Source organism: Schistocerca cancellata, chromosome 6, assembly GCF_023864275.1.
Source record: "Schistocerca cancellata isolate TAMUIC-IGC-003103 chromosome 6, iqSchCanc2.1, whole genome shotgun sequence".
Lineage (NCBI taxonomy): Eukaryota > Metazoa > Arthropoda > Insecta > Orthoptera > Acrididae > Schistocerca > Schistocerca cancellata.
In genome coordinates, this window is record NC_064631.1 from 40,902,564 (window position 1) to 40,920,142 (window position 17,579).

Consider the following 17,579-nt stretch of genomic DNA (forward strand, 5'->3'; position numbering starts at 1 on the left):
CACGTGTTGAGCAATTCGGCGGTACGTCCACCCGGCCTCCCGCATGCCCACTATACGCCCTCGCTCAAAGTCCGTCAACTGCACATACGGTTCACGTCCACGCTGTCGCGGCATGCTACCAGTGTTAAAGACTGCGATGGAGCTCCGTATGCAACGGCAAACTGGCTGACACTGACGGCGGCGGTGCACAAATGCTGCGCAGCTAGCGCCATTCGACAGCCAACACCGCGGTTCCTGGTGTGTCCGCTGTGCCGTGCGTGTGATCATTGCTTGTACAGCCCTCTCGCAGTGTCCGGAGCAAGTATGGTGGGTCTGACACACCGGTGTCAATGTGTTCTTTTTTCCATTTCCAGGAGTGTAGTTTGTCGCATCAGCTGCGACAAATGAACGCAATAGTTTCACAGACACACAGTTTCTCTGTGCTCTGTCAAAACATAAGTTGTGTCTTGGCCTGATGCGCTAGATTTCTTGGTTGAGGGAGGAGTCCAGTCGAGACGGTCCCACAGACCCTCGACTGCGTTTAAACCCGGAGAGTTTGATGGCTCGGGGAGTACGGTGAACGCATCCTGGATCTCTTCGAACTACACACGCCCGCTATGAGCCGTTCGACGGATTGCATATTCCTGCTGGTCGATGCGATCGTACCGAGTAAAAACAAACTGTGTGTGCATTGTAATAAAACAGCTCTTGGGGCATTCTTCGTCACCCCCTGAAGAGACTACAGATTACATTTTTTATGGTTCAAATGGCTCTGAGCACTATGGGACTTAACATCTGAGGTCATCAGTCCCCTAGAACTTAGAATTACTTAAACCTAACTAACCTAAGGACATCACACACATCCATGCCCGAGGCAGGATTCGAAACTGCGACCGTAGCCGTCGCGCGGTTCCAGACTGAAGCGCCTAGAACCGCTTGGTCACTCTGGCAGGCCACTTTTTATGCTTAATTAATTGTTTAATGTACAGTGCTACAATGCACCTATACCAGTAATTAGACCGTTTCAGTCAACTTACGAAAAATCTGATTTTTGCAATTGTATTCTGCGCTCAATCACGAGTTTGTGAACATGCTAGAAATATTGTACTTTCAACAGTTACTGAGTAATTTATGTAAACTTGCTACGCCGATGAGTACAAAGCGTATTTTGTAGCTTACAAATTTATTTTCGGCAAATAGGCAAGCTCTTTTTTGATAAAAATATTATTTGCATTCATACACATAATAGGAATACTTTTCGTTTTTTCTTTCGACTTCTGGAAACTTTTAAATTACGTCGGAATTCTCAACGAAATTATGTCTGCGTCCACACAAAATTATAAAGCACTACTTTCGATGTTTTTCTATATATGTCAATTAATTTTGTTACACACTCTTAATTCTCATTTCTTAAAACCTGTAAATTCCGATGGTCAATGACTGTCGTAAATCGTAAAAATACCAGCGGTTTGCGCATAGCACAAGGTCCGCACGCATCGACTCTGGACGTGGCTACGGCTAAGCACGAGCAAAGAGGCGATGGTAGCGCCTCGCATGTAGCTGATGGCTTCCCAGAGTGTGCTTCCCCTCCATTGACAGCGTCAGACGCTGTAACAGCCTCTGCAAAAGGCGGCGGTAGCACCTGTCATGTGTCGAGCGACTTCCCATAGCCTTGTGCCACTCAAGCAGATGCTCCAAGCGCGGACGGGTCCAGGGCATCGCATGCACCAAAGCAGTTCAGAAGCGGCCTGTGTTGACGGCAATGCCATCGTATGCAGTCGCTAGAACACTGTGTAAGACGTCGTGGTCTCCTGACCTTCACTGCTTACACATTCCGCCCTCACAATCATGTTCCGCACATCAAGACGCTTCATTCGAACCCAAACTCGATAAGATAAAGTCAATGTTCTACGAATTCATGTAAACGATACGCAAATAACAAGTAAGCGCGCCGTGGCTGAAATACTCGAGGCTGGCGTACACACATACATTCCAGATACGACGGTCGCAGGGGCTTTTAGTTCGGGAGAGCAACCGCACGCCAGGAGGCCGGTCCCAACCTATCTATGTCGGCCGGTGACTGCCTGTAGAGCAGACGGCGTTTGCCCGTGTGAAAGGACGACCCCGTGTTCGGCTCAAAAGCAAATTCCGCTACATTGTGTGGGAGCGCCCAGCCTACGCATTCTTTACAAAAATAGCATGCAGTTTCAGAGATTTTCACAGGGAGACAGCAAACGCCAAATGCCGATGCTACAGATTTTCCGATTGGTCGCCTTAAACGAAACGTCATTCTCCCGTTTTAGAAGAGCAATGCTGATTGGCAGACGATATTTCTGATGCCTTGAGCTGAAGGAGTAATGGAAGAGACCGAAAGACATACCCCTTCACGTCCGGTGTGGAGAGGGGCTGTTCCGTTGTCGCTCTTGGAGCGAGAACATGTAACGAGAGCTTGCGCGCCCGTACGTGTATTCAAAGAGTGAGGAACAAGTCTCTCCTCAGTACTTCACTGGGAGAGCACCTCTGTCGAGAGCGAATCAAAGGGCGTCTCTATACTGAGTCCTTGCGATTAAGCGTTGTTCACTGTGTTGGCTGCCACTCTTATTGCACAGTGTGAACAGACAGAGTTATAGTTAAACACCTGCGAGCGAATTTTTGAGTGGTATCGCGGTGCACTGGTTATCTGACTGGTGTACCATGCCAATAGTTGGACTACGGTTGAATAGGAGTCCTTGACTTCATCAAGGCATAGGGAGAGTGTGGTGTGCGTACTGGAAGACCCTCGGTACACACACCATCAGATTATTTGACTTGTCGCTCTAACGAAGTAGGCGAGTGTCAGCAATATGTCTCGTGGTCTTATTGTGGCGTGTTTATCTTCTGCCGTTAGGTCAGACGATAGAAATGCCACTTGCACGCTTAGAGTAGCAGATTGACGGTGACCAATTTTAAACAGAACTTGATTAATTTTCACACACATTTATTAAAATAATAAAATTCATAGATATTACGTAACTTGATTCTGGATGCTGTTTACAATTGACAATCTGAAGTTCCTTTGGTCTTGGTACATTAATCGTATTCTCACATATCTCTGATACTTGACAAAGTGTCTATACATTTATCTTCATGGATTTGTACAGGAATATGATAATCTTATTAGGCACAGACTGAAACGTGACTATAGACTGGTGCAGACTAATGCAGACTGGTAAAGACTGATGCAGACTGGTGCAGACTGACTAATCGGAGGTCTGTACACTCGTTATAATACCTCGCGCATTCATGTATCACTGTGCGAGTGTGATCCGCGAGAAGAAAAGGTTCTACGTTAGCAGCAATCTCATTGGCTGCGTTACATATTAATACGCTGATCGGCGGAAGCAGAATTTGGTCCGTCTCTAAGACAGCGCCATCTCGTAGTGCGGAGACGGACGAGCGCTGCGCCTGCACTGTTGTGCTTAGCGTGCCGCGCTCTAGTGGGACAGTTGTGTATGCGCTGACTACGCGGAACTATGTACACAACAGAGAGTTTGATTGGCGAAGGTCAGTCCAGACAGAACAAGAGTTATCTTATTTGTCAGCAGCGAGCGGCGCAGACAGCAGTCTTCGCAGCTTACGGTATTGTGCGCTACAGCTCTTGCGAGCCCCATATTTCCTCCACAACAGTACACTTCACTGCATTTAACACGCGACAGCCTCGACCGTACCTAGCAACATTCTAATGGATAATTATTCAAGTTGAGTAGGCCCAGTTCTCAACCATTCTGCCAAGTCAATAACAATCTTAAACTTTGTATAGAAATTTCATTAGGGAATCTTATCCTTAATAGGTAACTTCACAGTCCGAAAAGAGCCCAGAAATAACGTGTTCAGTTCATAACTAAAAGTGCCATTGTCATTTCTCAGAATTTTTGCAAAATAAAAAATAATTTTCGTTAGTTTCATGTATTTCTTCGTTAGTTTCATTTTTTCTTACACTAACTAGCACTACTCCAGTACCCAAGTATCCCACTAGTTATGTAAGACATTTTGTGAATTTTTGTGTCATTTCCTTACAGTCGCCGACTCCAGAAGATATTTATTGCTGAAAGTTTTTCAGGCATTTCTCTTTACTACGTTAGGAGCATTTGTCTGACTTCTGTAGTAGTGTGGGGGTGGAAATTGCATCTTGCAGGAGCCACAGGGTAAAGGGTACATCTCAGATTAATCCGTTGCGCAGAACGACAGAATAGCAACCCCACGTCACCACAGAACTGGACGTGGGGGCCGGCAGACGGATCGTCCCAACCGAGATGGTGCAGCGGACTGGACCACGGTCTCGCTCGCTCTTGCACTTGTACAACAGCGTGACGTTGAGCTTGCTCCGCCAGCTATTGCTCACAGCAGCGCAAATACACCACCTGCGAACACTGCGAACGTGAGCGCTGACCACTCGCATATCGTAGAAGCAAACGTGGCCATTGTGATGGGAATCACTCCCGATACCAGGCCAACCGATGTAAAAAAAATCCTCTCCTCCCGAACAGGCCATAAAGGCCCGACGGTAATGACCGACCGCCGTGTCATCCTCAGATCATAGGCGTCACTGGATGCGGATATGGAGAGGCACACCGCTCTCCCGGCCGTAAGTCAGTTTCGGAGACTGGAGCCGCTACTTCTCAATCGAGTAGCTCCTCAGTTTGCCTCCCAAAGGCTGAGTGCACCCCGCTTGCCAACAGCGCTCGGCAGACCGGATGGTCACCCATCCAAGTGCTGGCCCAGCCCGACAGCGTTTAACTTCGGTGATCTGACGGGAACCGGTGTTACCACTGCGACAAGGCCGTTGGCAACCGATGTAGACACGGGATCAAATTTACGGAAGCGGCGTGCCGACGTGATTCAGGTTTCCAAACCGACTAGACGCTCTGCTGCAGCGTATCAATACGTCCAGACAAGGCACTAGGGCACAGCAAGCGCGAGAGATGCCTAATGAAGACGGCTTTGTCACACCAAACCGCAAACATACCGCGAGGGCAGTGACACTTAACGCGCCAACGCAACAAGTGGAAACCGACAATCGCTTTTATAGCCTAAATGGCAGTGTCAATGTAGCTACAGCCGACATGGACGTATCCGTGCCGGCCGAGCAGGGAAAAAGGGTACCACCTCCACCACCGGTAGTTATCAACTGGAAAGAGGATTACAGATCCCTCCAATTCATCAAATCAGTCGTGCAAAATAATTTCGCAGTTCGTCTTACAGGATGCGATCTTTAGAGAGTTACAACGCGCTCCGAAGATGACTACGAGTCAGTGATGAAAGCGGTCAGGGACGAAAAAATACGTAGCTTTACGTACGCCTCAGAAACAGTGAAACTGATTAAGGCATTGTTTAGAAGGCTGCTCTTCAATATGAAGCCAGATCACTTCCATGAAGAACTGAGTTTTCTAGGCTTCGACGCACGCTCTGTAAGCAAAATGAAGTCTCCTAAGACCCACAAAGAACAGCCTCTGTTCTGCGTGGTGCTCCGGGAGAACGTCGCGAACAGGGAAATGCTCCCCAAGTCGAGTTCGTCGCGAATATTTACGTAGAAGTGTAGAAACTGAGACGGAAGCGCGGGAGGGTACAGTGCTTTAACAGGCAAGGCCTCGACCTCGTGGCTAGATTTCGCACAATGCCCACCCGTTGCGTTACATGTGCGGGAAGCCACGCAATTGGTGAATGTCCCTTATCACGGACTGATAAGCCTAAATGCTGCAATTGCCCCCGAAAAAGCCTGTTACCGCGGTTGTGCTGTATTTAGACGAGGCGGCGCGAAGAACAAATCTCGCGTATCTAGTGAGGTACAGGCAGGCAAGACATTCGCAAATGCCGCGGGAAAAGTCTGGCAAGGCAGCGCTCCCCAGGCGAGTCGTATTTCCCCTCGCGAAGGCGTAACTCGCGTCGGTGGTCAGAATACAGATATTAGCCCTCATCCCAAGACAATCAATCAATCAATGCTGGTGTGCAGGCGGCGATTGGGGGATGGGGGCGGGGGGGGGGGGCGGCTGTCTCAGGAAGTGGAGATAGTCGTTCCAGGGCGCGGACCGAAAAGGGAACGCCCAGCGACTTCTGTAGCCGCTTACGGGAGCGGACGGAAGAGAGAGCACATTCCTCAGCTGCCGCAACGACAGCAGCGTGTTGTCCAAGATTCTCAGCAATCTGAGGCAAAAAGCACTGACAACTCTTCTCCAGTAAGTCAGACCAGTGTTGAGACAAGTTCCAGTAACACTGACGATCTCAAAACGCTGATTCTTTCAGTGAAGCAGCTCATAGTGGAACTCCTGTAGACAATAATGGCTGCAATGAACCTAGAGGTCATAACTGCGGGAAAACCAGAGAACTACGAGGGCAGTTCAATAAGTAATGCAACACTTTTTTTCTGAAACAGGGGTTGTTTTATTCAGCATTGAAATACACCAGGTTATTCCCCAATCTTTTAGCTACACAACACTATTTTTCAACGTAATCTCCATTCAATGCTACGGCCTTACGCCACCTTGAAATGAGGGCCTGTATGCTTGCACGGTACCATTCCACTGGTCGATGTCGGAGCCAACGTCGTACTGCATCAATAACTTCTTCATCATCCGCGTAGTGCCTCCCACGGATTGCGTCCTTCATTGGGCCAAACATATGGAAATCCGACGGTGCGGGATCGGGGCTGCAGGGTGCATGAGGAAGAACAGTCCACTGAAGTTTTGTGAGCTCCTCTCGGGTGCGAAGACTTGTGTGAGGTCTTGCGTTGTCATGAAGAAGGAGAAGTTCGTTCAGATTTTTGTGCCTACGAACACGCTGAAGTCGTTTCTTCAATTTCTGAAGAGTAGCACAATACACTTCAGCGTTGATCGTTTGACCATGGGGAAGGACATCGAACAGAATAACCCCTTCAGCGTCCCAGAAGACTGTAACCATGACTTTACCGGCTGAGGGTATGGCTTTAAACTTTTTCTTGGTAGGGGAGTGGGTGTGGCGCCACTCCATTGATTGCCGTTTTGTTTCAGGTTCGAAGTGATGAACCCATGTTTCATCGCCTGTAACAATCTTTGACAAGAAATTGTCACCCTCAGCCACATGACGAGCAAGCAATTCCGCACAGATGGTTCTCCTTTGCTCTTTATGGTGTTCGGTTAGACAACGAGGGACCCAGCGGGAACAAACCTTTGAATATCCCAACTGGTGAACAATTGTGACAGCACTACCAACAGAGATGTCAAGTTGAGCACTGAGTTGTTTGATGGTGATCCGTCGATCATCTCGAACGAGTGTGTTCGCACGCTCCGCCATTGCAGGAGTCACAGCTGTGCACGGCCGGCCCGCACGCGGGAGATCAGACAGTCTTGCTTGACCTTGCGGCGATGATGACACACGCTTTGCCCAACGACTCACCGTGCTTTTGTCCACTGCCAGATCACCGTAGACATTCTGCAAGCGCCTATGAATACCTGAGATGCCCTGGTTTTCCGCCAAAAGAAACTCGATCACTGCCCGTTGTTCGCAACGCACATCCATTACAGACGCCATTTTAACAGCTCCGTACAGCGCTGCCACCTGTCGGAAGTCAATGAAACTATACGAGACGAAGCGGGAATGTTTGAAAATATTCCACAAGAAATTTCCGGTTTTTTCAACCCAAATTGGCCGAGAAAAAAAATGTGTTGCATTACTTATTGAGCTGCCCTCGTAAATACAACGATATGTGGTTTAACCGTGTGTGTTTCGAATGCCAATGGCATTCGTACATAGGACGGCGAATTTCGTCAGTTCCTACGAGAAGAAGCGATAGATATCTGCTCGATGAGTGAAACACACCTCAAGCCCGGAGTTCATGTGCGGGCCGCTGAGTTCTGTTTCTACCGGACTGATCGCGAAACGGTGGGAGACGGTACTGCCGCCTATGTCAAAGCTAAACTCAGACACCATCTATTTCAGCTTCCTGAGCTCGAAGGTATCGAAGCAACATGTGTCTCAGTCAGCACGTCGATGGGACAACTCATGTTTGTAGCAGCATATCGCCAATCTAGAGGGAATTTAATACCACGAGATGTTGTCGATAAGCTCCTCTCTGTGCACGGCAAAATAGTCACAGCGGTGATCTGAATGCGAAAAATGCCGAGTGGTATTCGTGCATTACCTATCTCAGCGGACGTCGCCTCTTCCGCGTGGCTGAGGCACGTGATGCGATAACATTGGGAAGTTACGACCGAGCAATTTATCCACACCGTGGGCGCCCTAATGTCCTAGACATTGCCATTTTAAAAGGCGCTGGTTACCAGACTTAGCATCCTCTAGGTGTGCACTTTCGTCGATCATGTGCCGGTTGTCTTTGACCTTGACCTGGACGGAAATTCCCCAGTGAATGGCCGATGACAGTTGCGGAACGTCGACTGGGATCACTTTAAAGTGCACCTAGAAGACACCCTTCCTCTCACTCATAATCCTGACGAAGCCGTTGTGGAGGAGGCGCTCGTAATACTCACGCACCTCACGCTGCCAGCCGTTGACGCACCCACTCCCCATCGACCGCAGCGACACCGAGATTTCTTCCGACATATTCTTCCAAACGTCTTGGAAACGATCGCGAAGAAAAACCGCATGTCTCGTGAATGGCAGTTGACAGGACAACGTGCGACGAAACGGCGATTGATTCGCCTTCCCCGTGAAATGAAAGTTGTTGTCGACCAGCACCGAAATCGGGACTGGGAGGGCAAAATAGCCACCCTCCGAACTGATGATAACAGCGCATGGTGCGTCACCAAACAGTCTGTGCGGAAGAAACATCGCATTCCACCTCTACAAGTCGGGCGTGAGGTTGTAGCCTAAGCCCGAAGCCAAGACAAACGCATTGACGGACGCGTTCGCGGAGAATTTCACGCCTACCGATGACGTAGCTGATGACAACCACATACGATTAGTGAAAGAGCGTTTACCAGTTTTCTTGGAAAATCGGGACGAGGACGACGTCATTGAAGCAGTAACTGAGGAAGAAGTGCGGGTACAACTTTCTCAATTCAGTCCCCTAAAGCAGGCAATCCTCCTCCAAATGCCGCAAGGCGCGGTCCATATTTCTACTGTTATCTTTAATAACATCTTACGAAGTGGCAGTTTCCCATCTCACTGGAGACACACGGAGGTTGTTGCCTGGTAAGGATACGAGACTCGCGCACAATTACAGGCCAATAAGCCTACTTCCAGCCCTTTCTAAGGTTTTTGAAAGGCTTTAGGCCAAACGGCTGTGCAGACACGTGAAGGATGAGCGCCTGCTTTCGGATGAGCAGTTCGGTTTCCGGAGCGGGCGCTATACCCAACAACAGCTCCTTAGGTTGGTCGAACAGGCAAGGGAGCGCTGGACCGTAGAGAGGACCTTGAGGCGGTATTCCTCGACATGTCCAAGGCATTCGACAGTATTGTTAAGGCTTTCGTGGCCACTTGTTGACAAACTGCCTATTGGCTTCTGTCTCGGGTTCTTCGGCCGACGTTCATCTAATGATTTTTCTGACGTTTCGCCAGCACGAGTGGTTGGCATTGTCAAAGCTTCACCCTCCATTGCCGGTGGTGAACTGGAGGCGAGCTCGCGGCCGCAGCCTATATGTACCTGGCGCGCCAACGTCCGAGGGCTTCTCCGCGGTCATTTCCGGTGCGGTTCTCTTCTTGCTACCTGCGACGGTCGTTCGCTGCAGTACGGGAAGCCAGGATCCGTTTACCTTAAGGCTTTCCTCTTTCTTGTTGAAACTGTTCGCGTGTTTTTGTATTTCTACAGCTTCTCTGAACAAGCGCGTGTGATAGTGCTTCTCTAGAGCTAGAAATTCCGTGTCGGCGAATTTTATTACGTGGTCGGTTCCATTCAGTGCGTGCTCTGCCACGGCCGATTTCTCCACCTGCCCCAACCTGCAATGTCGCTTGTGCTCTTTGACCCTGGTGTTAATTGATCGTCCAGTCATTCCGACATAAACTTTTCCGCATGTGCATGGTATGCGGTATATTCCCGAAATTGCAAGTGGGTCTCTTTTCTCCTTCGCCGACCACGTCGCAGGTAGCAAGAGGAGAACCGCACCGGAAATGACCGCGGAGAAGCCCTCGGACGTTGGCGCGCCAGGTACATATAGGCTGCGGCCGCGAGGGCAAAAAGCAAATTGTCAAACCCCAGCGCGCAGTATGGTAAAAATGAGCAGCGTGGGACGTAATGTCGCGAGAGGCGGCAACTCGGCAACAGAAGAAGAGGTTTCCCCCGCTCCCGCCCTGTACATCAAGTGCAGGGAGGTCGAGTGGGTGGAACTCTATGATGAGATGGGGAAGAGCTGCGAGAAGGAGGTCGTCGTTGAGTCCGTCGACTCCGACGCCACCATCAAGCTCCAGGCCTGTGACTGGAGGAACTACAGGGCCCTGAAGGCCCTTGTGGCCGCTCACACGGTGGACGCCCCGGAAAGAAGTGCGATGGGTCAAAAGACTCGTCGCAAAGAAGTCACAAAGGCGCTCCTGAGGGGACTGCCTTGGATCCTCACGGAGCGCGCGGTAAAAGAAGGACTGCGCCGCCAAGGTTTTGTTGAGGCAACCGTCAGGTTGCACAACAAAACCAATAAGAAGAAACTGCCTCTGTATATCGTCGCCACACCAGCGGCGAACAACGACGGGGACATTCTGAACATCCGGAAGCTATTGGGCTTCCACGTGCAGCTGGAGACTCTCCCCCCGCACCTGGACACGAAGCCACAGTGCTTCAAGTGCCAGGAGGAAGGGCATGTGGCAAAGCACTGCCGCAACGCCGCCAGGTGCGTCAAGTGCGGACGTCACCACGACACCCGCACTTGTACCAGCGCCAAAGACGTCAAACCGACGTGCGCCCGCTGCGGCGGTGAACACGTCGCCAACTGGCGCGGATGTCAGGCCTTCAACGGCCGAAACCACGCCACTACAAAGGAGACGGCGCCCCAGGCAAAGAAGCGACGCCGCAGGAGAAGGCGACGGCAACGTCCTGCAGCCGCTGCGAGCCGCGGAGGGACAGTGGAATCAGCGAGAGGAGGAGGCAACGCCGCGGGAACAACGGCGGCGCCCGGAGGTGATTCGACGGCGGCCACCGCTCACGTGCGGCCGCCTTCCCCCGCCGCCTGTGGCAAGGGCGGAGGAGGGAGGCGGCGGCGCGACGCAGCGAGTGGGAAGACGGAGACGACAGCTGGTCCCGACATCGAGTCGGCCCTCCAGGAGGCGGAAACACGATTCCGCATGATTCTCCATGCGGAGATGGAGGCCGCCTGCCTCACTCTACGTGAATCCCTTAGCCGCAACACCAACAAGGAGGAGGCGCAGCACCAAGACGACAGGCTGGCAACAACAGCAGCACAGCCCAGTCGCGACCAGGCCACACAAACGGCCTGGCCTAAGAAGATGACAATTAGTCGAGCCGCACAGGCCTCGTTAGAAGGCAAGGGAGAAGCGGTTGCACGTCAGGCCTCAAGCGTCCAAACCAAGGAGTTCGTCAACAACATAGCGCAACTTGTGAACAGCGAATTCCTGGACGACGACAACCCAGCCGGCCGAGACGAGTACCAGATGAGCTTCCTGCAAAGCAGGGAGCTCAGAAGAAGAAAGGAGGAAGCCCTGAACGAGCAGTTCAGAAGACAGAGAGAGGAGCAAGAGGCGGAGCGTGACAGAAGACGCGAAGCCGCCCTTGCCCGCCGTGAACGCCAGCGTCAACGCTGGCAACACGGAAAATAAAGAGAAGGCAAGACACAAGCAGTTCTGGCCGGGTTTTGCAGGTTTTCCTTGGCCGCTAAGGTAAATACCGGAACTGTCCCCAACAAACTCCTGCAAATAAATTCCCAATTGGGAGAAATGCCCCCCCTTCCTTGCACCCCAGCAAAAAAGAATAAACAGAGCCAAAGCAGAATAACCTAAACCCCATGGCTTAAAAGAGCTCCGCACGCTCTCAAACAGCCCGCCCTTCTCCATCTGAGAAGGGAATGAAACTCCAGTTCACCACCGGCAATGGAGGGTGAAGCTTTGACAATGCCAGCCACTCTTGCTGGCGAAACGTCAGAAAAATCATTAGATGAACGTCGACCGAAGAACCCGAGACAGAAGCCAATAGGCTGTTTGTCATTCGACAGTGTTTGGCACTGATGTAGAAGCATCTTGTTCTGGGACTACCGGTGTCATACGTCCGCCTGCTGAAATCCTCGCCAAGTGACCGCACTTTCCACGTTCAAGCGGACAGTTTCAAATCCACAGCAAGACGAATGCTGGCGGGAGTGCCGCGGGGGTCCGTTCTCGGTCCTCTATTGTATGCTGTGTATACCTCTGACATGCCGAAAACTCCCAGAGTCGAGCTTGCGCTTTAAACAGACGACACTGCGCTCTTTGTGCGCAGTCTCAGCGTCCACGTAATGAGGCGTCGCCTGCAAGAACCATGCGACAATCTTGGATCTCGAGCGGCCAAATGACGATTCAAGATTAATGTGGCTACAAGCCAAGCCTTGGTAATCACCAGGAAAACGCTTCATACGGATTTAGTACCGCTTCTTATCATGAGAAGCCCCATTCCATGGTCACGAACCGGGGAATACCTTGGTGTGACCCTAGATCGGCACATGACCTGGGGACCTCACATCCGCGAAGTAAGAGGGTTGGGTCGAATACGCACGCTTTACTCAATCTTAAACCCAACAACGTCGCTATCCGCCCAGTGTAGATTAACAGTATATCTGGCACTTATTAGGCCAGTTATAGGGTACACGTATGTGGTATAGGGCAGTCCTGCCAACATCCACACTGAGAAACTACAGATAGTGCACCTACCCAGACGCTTCCCCGCTAGGGAGCTTCACGAATAGGCTGGCGTTCCAACGGAAAGGACCGCATCAAACAGACCGTCCGCCGATTCTATGAAGAGGCGCAGCGGTCTGAAAACCCATTAACAGCCAATGTGGACAACCCGATACATTGGCGCCCGACCACAAGGTGGCCGGACCTACTGCTTGAATAAAGCACGCAATTAGAGAAATAGGTTCATATGACTAGAATTACACCTTGAGCAGACACACCAGAAAGAGAAGAATTAAAAAGCTAAACGAATAGAGCAGTTAAGTAGGCGAGGCATTATCAGAGCCAAAACTACAAAAGAAACGAGATCAACAGATCTCCTAAAGTCAAGCGAGTCTGAGTGTGACAGCACGAAGAGCAGTTTATACCAGCCACCAACAGCACAGCATGTAGAACTTCGTTTACATATTTCGCCGTCGCACATCTTGCGTGCGAATAAAGCACGTTTGTGCAAAATATGTACCTGGAATTTATTTAGCACATTTCACGATGCGTTTTGCACAGCAGCACAAAACAAGAGCTCAGGAGTATTTGTAGCGAAGCTACACCTCAAGAATGAAGATCTACAAGTTATGTGGATACACGAACATTTTAGTAACAATATTTCATCTCTAAACTAACGAACATTTCTGAATTTCACAGTTCAATCAATTTGTTGAAGTAGTTGCATCTCAGCTGGTGGAGAACCATTTTTTAAATTATTGCGGTTCACGTTGTTACTGTGGCCGCAAAACTTTTGGCATAAACTTTCAACTTTTGTAAGTCTGTAGATCTGTTCATTATCACCAATTCATATTATACACATCCCACGCCACGATGACTTCTTCGCCACCAGCAGACCCATTTTAGCATCTACATCTAAATCTGCATGGATACTCTGTAAATCACATGTATGTGTCTGACAGAGGGTTCATCGAACCACCATTGCAATAATTCTCTCTCATTCCACTCTAGAACAGTGCGGGGAAAAACGGACCTATATCTTTGCGTGCGAGCTCTCTTTTCCCTTATTTTATTATGATGATCGTTTCTCCCTACTTTGGTCTCTGCCAACAAAATATTTTCGCGTTCGGAGAAGAAAGTTGGTAACTGAAATTTCGTGCAAAGATCCCATCGCAACGAGAAACGCCTTCTTTTTAATTATGTCCACCCCAGATTCTGTATCATGTCCGCGACGCTCTCTCGCCTATTTCTCGATAATACGAGGGCAGTTCAATAAGTAATGCAACACATTTTTTTTCTCGGCCAATTTTGATTGAAAAAACCGGAAATTTCTTGTGGAATATTTTCAAACATTCCCGCTTCGTCTCGTATAGTTTCATTGACTTCCGACAGGTGGCAGCGCTGTATGGAGCTGTTAAAATGGCGTCTGTAACGGATGTGCGTTGCGAACAACGGGCAGTGATCGAGTTTCTTTTGGCGGAAAACCAGGGCATCTCAGATATTCATAGACGCTTGCAGAATGTCTACGGTGATCTGGCAGTGGACAAAAGCACGGTGAGTCGTTGGGCAAAGCATGTGTCATCATCGCCGCAAGGTCAAGCAAGACTGTCTGATCTCCCGCGTGCGGGCCGGCCGTGCACAGCTGTGACTCCTGCAATGGCGGAGCGTGTGAACACACTCGTTCGAGATGATCGACGGATCACCATCAAACAACTCAGTGCTCAACATGACATCTCTGTTGGTAGTGCTGTCACAATTGTTCACCGGTTGGGATATTAAAAGGTTTGCTCCCGCTGGGTCCCTCGTTGTCTAACCGCACACCATAAAGGGCAAAGGAGAACCATCTGTGCGGAATTGCTTGCTCGTCATGTGGCTGAGGGTGACAATTTCTTCTCAAAGATTGTTACAGGCGATGAAACATGGGTTCATCACTTCGAACCTGAAACAAAACGGCAATCAATGGAGTGGCGCCACACCCACTCCCCTACCAAGAAAAAGTTTAAAGCCATACCCTCAGCCGGTAAAGTCATGGTTACAGTCTTCTGGGACGCTGAAGGGGTTATTCTGTTCGATGTCCTTCCCCATGGTCAAACGATCAACTCTGAAGTGTATTGTGCTACTCTTCAGAAATTGAAGAAACGACTTCAGCGTGTTCGTAGGCACAAAAATCTGAACGAACTTCTCCTTCTTCATGACAACGCAAGACCTCACACAAGTCTTCGCATCCGAGAGGAGCTCACAAAACTTCAGTGGACCGTTCTTCCTCATGCACCCTACAGCCCCGATCTCGGACCGTCGGATTTCCATATGTTTGGCCCAATGAAGGACGCAATCCCTGAGAGGCACTACGCGGATGATGAAGAAGTTATTGATGCAGTACGACGTTGGCTCCGACATCGACCAGTGGAATGGTACCGTGCAGGCATACAGGCCCTCATTTCAAGGTGGCGTAAGGCCGTAGCATTGAATGGAGATTACGTTGAAAAATAGTGTTGTGTAGCTAAAAGATTGGGGAATAACCTGGTGTATTTCAATGCTGAATAAAACAACCACTGTTTCAGAAAAAAAAGTGTTGCATTACTTATTGAACTGCTCTCGTACAAAATGTGGTAATCTTTGAACTTTCTGGATGTACTCCGATAATTCTACCTGGTACGGACCCAACACCGCGCAGCAGTACTCCAAAACAGAACAGACTAGCGTAGTGAAGGCAGTCTCTTTATCAGATTGTCATTGGCGAAGCTGTTGTCTTCGGCAACGTATCGTCGCGTGGATACAGAAGGACTTGAACAAAATTTTACGTTCCTGTGCAGATTACGGATGCATGATCTACCAGAACACTGATCAAAATACGTGGCACCCGTGGACAGACTGCAGTACAAAAGCCTACACATCTGCCATGGAGTTATGCTTTCTTCCCGCATTAACGCCCTCGTCCTGGAAATAACGGAAATGGCTCTATACATTCACAGAACAATGTTGTGTGATGGTTATATTTTACCAACAACTGAGAAAAGAATATGAAAAGCTCACTAAAATTGGGAACTACAGAAATACGAGAAAAAGGCTCTTCCATGTTTATAAAAGGTACGAACGCTGGAAATATCTATGAAATACAATACGCCGAAGAGAACTGCTTCTAATATTGCTCTCTGACTATCACGGTATGTATCAAATTATTAGTGTATCATATGGCAATTGTTCCCTGCAAAGGAATGGGATGTGCGCAGTTTTCACGTCTGTCGTGGCTGGAAGAAAAGACGACAAGTTACGCTCAAATATTTGCAGACGGGCCAAAAATTGGTACGGAAAATCACGCTGGAGGAGCTTTCGTCTGCCCACAGTATACAAAAGAAAGTTTTCAACTAGCAACTGATGCTTTCATATTTCTAACTGAAACATTCGCTGGTATTGAAACAGTAAAATAAACAATACTTCTCAGAATCTCAAAATCAGTAATAACTACCATCTAAAAAGCGTTCTGAAGTTATTTAAAACTGGAACAAAAGAACCAGTAAATACATCCAGGACTTAGCAGATCGCTATTATCAAGTAAAGAACTGGTAAAATTATACAGTAGATTAAATCTCATTACGCCATTAAATACATTGATAAAGCAGATCGACTAGCCGGATATGCAATTAAGCAGCGTAAGACACATGGATATGATACTCCTAGACACCGATTGTAGTCGGCCATTGTGGCCGAGCGGTTCTAGGTGCTTCAGTCCTGACCCACGCTGCTACTACGGTCGCAGATTCGAATCCTGCCTCGGGCATGGACGTGTGTGCTGTCCTTACGTTAGTTAGGTTTAAGTAGTTCTAAGTCTAGGGGACTGATGACCTCAGATGTTAAGCCCCATAGTGCTCAGAGACTTTTTTTTATTTATTTTTTTTTTTTTTTTACATCGATTGTCTCCTGAAAATTAGACAGGAAGCGATTCCCTCATGGCAAGAAGAGTAGAACGAAAGTCGAAAAACAAGAGATAAAAGCTATGCAGGAATACATCCATTCACAACAACACCCTCATAAAACTTCCTGGCAGATTAAAACTGTGCGCCGGACCGAGACTCGAACTCGGGACCTTTGCCTTTCGCGGCCAAGTGCTCTACCAACTGAACTACTCAAGCACGACTCACGCCCCCTCCTCACAGCTTTACTTCCGCCAGTACCTCGTCTCCTACCTTCCAAACTTTACAGGAGCCTCTCGGTCCGGCACACGGTTTTAATGTGCCAGGAAGTTTCATATCAGCGCACACTCCGCTGCAGAGTGAAAATCTCATTCAAGGCCCTCATAGTTTGTTTAGTCCACAAAATCAAAATAATAGCATCCATTGGGAGAATGTTTCTCAGTCATGGGTCTTTCCTTGCAGACTTATATAAAATCGTCTTTTTGAAGACACACTACTGTCAATGTGATGGCAAAGAATATGGTGTAAATCACATCCTATTTTGGTACAAATTCTACGAGAGTCGGTTTTTTGAAGGAGCTCTCAAGACTTTAAATAAACTAATTAAAATAACAAAAATAACAAATAAATAAAATAATAAATAAAATAATTAAAATTGTTATACTTAAAACTGTTGTAATTAAAATTATAATCAAAATACTGTAGAGTAGCGAAACTTCGGGAATGCATTTGTCTAGGTAACATATGTAAGTGACTAACACTGCAAGATCACAGGTTACAGTCGTGAGATAAGCCATTGCAAAAGTGAAATGCCCGTTCATTAATAACCGGTGTAACCGCCAGAATGTTGAATGCAGCCATGTAAACGTGCATGCATTGTGTGGTAGAGGTGCTGAATGTCAGTTTGTGGGA

The 17,579-nt window shown here is 48.7% G+C and overlaps 1 pseudogene; it reads right to left on the reverse strand.

The window, feature by feature from the left end:
* Window positions 1-4,688: 4,688 nt before the first annotated feature.
* Window positions 4,689-4,806, reverse strand: LOC126089601 (5S ribosomal RNA; annotated as a pseudogene).
* Between the last annotated feature and the right edge of the window lie 12,773 nt (window positions 4,807-17,579).